Raw genomic sequence first — 6,318 nt, 5'->3', positions numbered from 1 at the left:
TTTTTGGCTAAATATATTCTTTCTGTTATCTTATACTATTTCTCCTAAATTCTTGTATTTTTGAGAAGTTATCATGTTTCTGGTAAGTTACAATATTTCTGCTAAGTTCTGCTATTGTATTTCTGCCAAGTATTATGTTTCCTCTAAGATATTGCAGTTCTGCGAAGTTATTACATTTTAGCAAAGTTCCTTTGCTTCTGCAAAGTTTTTACAATTTCTGCAACTTTTCAGCTTTTTCAGCTAGTTTTAGCCGACAGCTTCAGCTTTAAAGCAATTCAGAATTCATGATTACAACCAATATGTAGTAGAATAAAAGAAACAAATGTGCAATGAACATATCAGGAGTCCCTGTTAAAAAGTCTCATAGCAGTGGGGTTAAGGGACCTCCTGAACCTCTTGAGTCCTGCAGTGGAGTGAGATGAACCTCTGCAGCTCCTACTGTGAGGATGCTTAGGCGATCACCAACACCAGCTCCTTGGTGTTGGTGTTCAGCAGAAGACTGTTCTTATTACTGCAGTCAGTTAAATAAATCTATCATAATAAAGTACATTTTAACATAATGACCTTGTGTTTATTTATGTCTTTTAACCATTATTTCAAATTCAAAGAATCCTGTTTTAAACATTTATTAAACTTATAGAATTAAATTTCTGCTAGTTGCTTTTTGTTGCAAAAAAATCTAGTATAATAATATTTAAATTTACATATATTTTTCACGTTTTCCATGCCAATTTTGTGTAATTGCGGAGTTTCCCACTACCCGTGAATGCCTCTTTTTTTAACGTCTCTGCCTGACTCCTGAATCTCCGTCCACTCTCAGCTCGATCCCCACCGGTAAGCGCTGCTTCTCTGTCTCTCTTTTCTGAAATGAAATGTCTATAAGCTGTATGAGGGATTTACCCAGTTGTTGTTAGTGACTTATGAAGCCAGTCGAAGTATAAGTCATGTTAAAGTAACACAATGGCTGCTTTTTTAGTGAAACGTTGTAATTTTACTATTTAAAAGGAGTGTTTGGTATGCTAGCCCTAAGTGCTAACGCCTAGCCTAGCTGCTATAGGCCCAGTGTGAAATTAATATGGTTCATTTGATTGTTTATTACAGTTATTGTGTTGTATTTGGTTCATTCGGTGTGTTAGTGTTTCTGAGTCTGTTAGGGAAGCTGAAGTTAGTTCTCTTCACAAATAAGTCAGTTAAAACGGCCTCATTCTTTCGGTTGTAAGGTAATGAGCCGTCATTTTAGAACCACTGATTAGCTGCTGAAGCAGCAGGGTCGGCAACTTCAAAGGAGCCATTTTACCGCCATTAGCTGTGTCCCAAAACGTCGGCTGCATCTTTCGGAGGACCCGGCCTTCGCGGTCTACGTGGACCGAGAAGGCTGTGAAACTGGACGGTCTAGCCTTCAGATTTGCGTCACCGCTGTCTCGCTGGAGTTTAATAAACTCGGCCGTCTGCTCCTTGCTATTTAAAATATAACAGGACACTGGCGTAAATTCTCGACCGTTTAACGTTTATTGAGCTATGTGAAAATCCCGGAGGAACCCACCGGATGGATTAATAAAGCTTTATTTAATCTAATAATCTAATAACTTTGATCTCAGCCAAACCGATTTACTCCAGAACAAATAAAACACAGAAAAAGGCAAACAATTACATTTTTAAGTTATCAGAGTGACTTGTATATCATGTTTAACCTGAGTAGCGAAAGAGCGGGGGTCTGAACCCCCCTCCCGGCTTGCCATCGAGCCGGTGGGTGACAGACGTCTCTGAAAACGTCGGCACACTTTTGCAAATATGCGATGTCTTGATAAACCAAGCAGATATTTGCAATTTACACCGCTACTTTCTCGCCTAAAAATATGTTAAAAGTTTATGAAATGAAGGACTCATTTGTCGGCCGCATTTGAGACAGCCTTCGTCGACTGGCTGTGACATAATCGGCCTTCAAATGCGGCCTCCGGAGGATGCAGCCGACATTTTGGGACACAGCTTCTGACTGAAAGCCGGGAGAAGAAGAGTCACGTGCCTGTACCGGTGTGTTTTTGTGCTGTGGGTTAATTAACAGAAGGGAGAGAGAGAGTGAGGATGAAACACATAATATAAGAATAATAACATCTCTTAACAAGAAGTTTTTTTTAATTAGGTAATTTTAGTTTTTTAGTTAAATTTTAAGAACTGTTTAACAAACACTTGTTTGTGCAGGTTGTTTTTTTTTTTAAATAAAACCTTCACCTGCAGTTCTGTTTAACTTCTCACTTTGTGAAAAACTAACGAAATATAAAAAACGTCCACCTTCAAATAAATAAAATGCAGCAGTGCACCATTAATATTATAAATATGATATGTAGATATTTAAAACAACAGCATATTAAATGATACTGTGTGCAGGTGATAATATTTTTAGGAAGCAGAATTTGAATGCAGACGAACTCAGATGTTGAAGCCTACAAAAATATCATCCAAGCTTTCATTTATGATTGTTCATGCTTTGAAATTGTGATGTCAGAATTTGATAAAGTGTGCAGAGCTAGGTGTAGTAAATCATTGCTTATTAAATCTACTGTGTTATCTAATAGCACCAAACTAATAGAGCTATCACATAACTGAGAAACGTGTGTGGCTTATTACAAATGGATGAAACCACATTTTACCTTAATGAAGATGTAATCTTTAATAAGGTGTAGAAAAAAGAGGTGAGTTGTTTGTTGCTGTGGTAAACAAAGAAGTGTACTGAATCTTTTGGACTACACAGAGTGATGCAGTATTGACTGTGATGCTGATTTGAGTTGTCTTATTCTGTGTTTTTGTGCTTTGTCTTTTGTTACACAGAGTGAAAGAGATCTTTGGTTTTGCCTTTGCTGGTAAGTAAACAGTGATTGTAACTGAAGCAGTATGAACCTGGCATTGCGTAGCACATTTGGCAACTTACATACAGTAGTCTGACTTTTTGTGATATGTTTCCATTTACTGATTGGCAAAAACACAAAGTTATAATGAAAAACTAAGAGAACCAGAGGTGTGAGTGGACATTGTTAGGTACATTACAGCCAGTGTGTCTAATTAGTTTATCACTTATTTGGTGAATATAATGTGTTTTAAAATTAAATAGAAAAGTTGCCAAAAAGGTACACTGCAAAATACATAAATATTCCTAGCAACGGGTACAATGAGAGGACTTTTTAGTGTAAAAATTTAAGACATTTAATTTTAATTACAAAACATGGTGCACCTCTGCTATTGTAACATGTCAATATTTATTTTAAGATTTACATATTCATATCAGACATGATGAGGTTTTCTGTTGCTTCTGATTTATATAATTACTTTGTATCTAACATTTTTAAAAGTTTTGGTTTTCACACTTTACTAGTACTGACCTGTTGTAGAAAATGTTGGAGCCACAAAGCTTCTGTGTAGGAAATATTTGGTATATCCTGCACTTGTGCCAACAAATATTGGTGGCTATTCTTTGTATTTCTGTAGTAAAGAATGCTTTTATTACACTTGCTATAGCCATGTGAGACGCTGCAGTTCATTTATCTCCTCTTTAGACTACAGTAAGCTCATAAAGCCTTAAATAAATTTACTAGTTAATTTATGTCACAGTAAATTGGATTGTGTGTGAAGAGGCTCAACAGTCTGAATCATCAAACAGTGATCTGATGAATTGTTTCCTTTCTCTAGACTGCTGATCTGATCGTCTCAGTCTGGTAAGTAAAGGTTTGTCTGAGGTGCAGTTCTGGGAAATGTTTCTCATTATAGGAGATTCAGTTTAGTGCAGTGAGTCAGCACAGCTCTTGGGAATAATCAGATCATAGAAAAGTCTATGTAAACATTTCCAGACTTACAGATCTCTCTTATCATCATAGTACATTTTTAATTAGGCCCTAATATCGGCCATGCTAAGTTTATTGTAGATTTAGTGGAGTGTGTATTAAACATGCCCCAAATTTGACTGAAAAATGTAGAAACTGCTGTTTAGGAGTCATCTGTCTCCAAATTTTTCATTTTGCCAAAAGTCATACTGAGTAAATTATTTTTTACTTTTATGTTAACTGCTCCCCAGACATTATGATATACTGTTGTACCAGGTAAGTACACACAGAAACGGGAATTTGAGACCTTTGGGCATTTAGGATCATGTGAGTTGAGTGCATGTGAAGTGTTTAAAGCAGGTGGTCTGAAACTGTCTGCTCTGACTTCATTGTGTGGGTTTAGCTTGACCATATAATGTTTATAGTAAGTTACTATAGCACCATATCTTGGTTTACAGACTCTGTTTGTTTTTATTGTGTTAATAGAATGCGAAAATGTCCTTAGAAATGTTCCACCACCATATGATAAACATTTTTATTCAGTTGAATCTAATAATGTACTGTACAACTCTTCAGTGTGTAATGATATATATGTTCTGTATTTTTCGGACTGTAAGGCGCACTAAATTCTAAGGCACATTAAGCCAAACAAAACAGATAAGTCAAACTTTATTCAACTCATTTACAATAACTCTCAAAATTGTTCAGTTGTAAGACATAAAATACAGAACAATACACTTACTTTTCAGGATTTATGGACTGATGAATGTGGATTGATCAGTTTGAAATCTGCTACATAAGCATGGCTCTCAACAGGTGCCAGGCCCTTATACACACACACCATATTATGTTGAAGCACAGTACGAATTACTCTACGAGGGTGCTGACTATGGTAGCCATGCTCCGACGATACATCAAGTGGTGCTGCTTTGTAGCTTACCAAAGTCATACTAAAACATTTGACAGAGTGCCGTGTACCACATAGAATTGGTTTGAAATCAGTAAGCACAACCATACATAAGGTGCACTGTCTATTTTTGAGAAAATTAAAGGCTTTTAAATGTGCCTTATAGTCTGAAAAATACGGTAAAGCCAGGTTTATTGGAAGTGTGTCTAATTCCACTTTCTTTCTGTCTTACAGGTGACCTGCTGCAGAAAACCCTCTCCCTCTATCATTAACAAGCCATTAACAAGCAAATTCAGTCTGTCCTATCACTCTCCCTCTCCCTGCTCCATCTTTTTTGACAAGGGATTCTATCTTCTATCATTTCTCCGCCATGTACTCTATCTAATTTTGACAAGCATAAGCCCTAGTTTGACAAGAAACCAAGTTTGACAACAAACCAAGGTTGACAACAAACCAAGTTTTTGGAAATTGAAGTTACCGCAACTTCGACGATCTGTTTTCAGAAATCTGAGAGATCTCTGCTCTCACTGCTCCTTCTTTCCTGTCGTTAAACTCTCTCATATCCACTCATTTTACTGGAAATTACAAGTAAGAAGTTGAATATACAGTACAGTAGAAGTCACTGTAGAAACTATTTACACAGCCCTAAATTTGTCATTTTAATTTTGCATTACACTTTGGAATAAACATTGATTGGCTGTTTGGCTTACAGGTGCAATTACTTTGAGAAATTATATAAAATATACACCTCTTAAAGGTTTATTTGTAATAAGACAATCTGGTTATTTTGTAATATATACATTCAGACTGCTCTATTTAGATAAATATTAAATTAGATTCAAATACATTTTTCAAGTCTGTTTCACTGGCTATAACATTTGACTACAAGTTTAAACTATTATTATTTAAGGACAAACCCTTTTTTTGTCACTCAGTGTAAGTATTCAGTTACAATTGTCATCTAGAGGCTGCCCTGAGAACCCAGACTTCCTGTTTCCTGACTGCTGCAGAACATCCAGCTGAAGAATCCTCATCGCCTGTCATCTGATCACTACACCACCACAGCTCCTTATATTTGCTTTAGATTTTAGATATCTGAAAGATTTACACAAAGTCTACTTTAAAACTAAGAGTTTTATTATAGCCTGTTGATTGATTGTTGAGATTTATTCTGCATATTACTTCACAGAAGTATAGACCTATTCATTAACCAGTCTGGTTTAAAAAAAAAAAAAGTATAATATACAGTTTTTGAAAAAGCTACAATAAAACTTTTTAAAGATCTTTCAATAACTTTTATATTGAGTTTGTATTTAAGTCAGCCTTTTACATCAATTAAACAGTTATAAGAACACTTTACCATTTGTATAGTTTTACATTTATCCATTTAATAGAAACTTGAGGGGTTTTTCAGTGTTTACAGGTTGATTTTTGTATACATTTGTGTATAAATACATATAAGGTCCAGTTTGTACTTGCACAAAATGCCAAGGAAAGGTCAAAGGTCACAGTCCCAGAAGCTTAGATGGCAAAAGCAGAAGGAACAGGTAAATCTTTCTCAGACCGGTGAGCAGGTAAAGGTGTCTGTTACAAGTATTC

The 6,318-nt window shown here is 35.8% G+C and overlaps 1 long non-coding RNA gene across 1 annotated transcript; it reads left to right on the top strand.

The window, feature by feature from the left end:
• Window positions 1-680: 680 nt before the first annotated feature.
• On the top strand, window positions 681-5,965 carry LOC147310749 (uncharacterized). Its single transcript, XR_015125480.1, has 4 exons — window positions 681-834; window positions 2,827-2,858; window positions 3,682-3,707; window positions 4,954-5,965. It is a non-coding gene; the product is annotated as an uncharacterized LOC147310749 (long non-coding RNA).
• The last annotated feature ends 353 nt before the right edge of the window (window positions 5,966-6,318 follow it).

The sequence above is a fragment of the Aulonocara sp. 'chitande type north' Nkhata Bay genome, linkage group LG16, assembly GCF_057382095.1.
Source record: "Aulonocara sp. 'chitande type north' Nkhata Bay isolate Kocher_YH1m ecotype deep benthic linkage group LG16, A_spYH_male_GT1.1, whole genome shotgun sequence".
NCBI classification, from domain to species: domain Eukaryota; kingdom Metazoa; phylum Chordata; class Actinopteri; order Cichliformes; family Cichlidae; genus Aulonocara; species Aulonocara sp. 'chitande type north' Nkhata Bay.
This window is presented reverse-complemented; position numbering and strand designations above follow the sequence as displayed.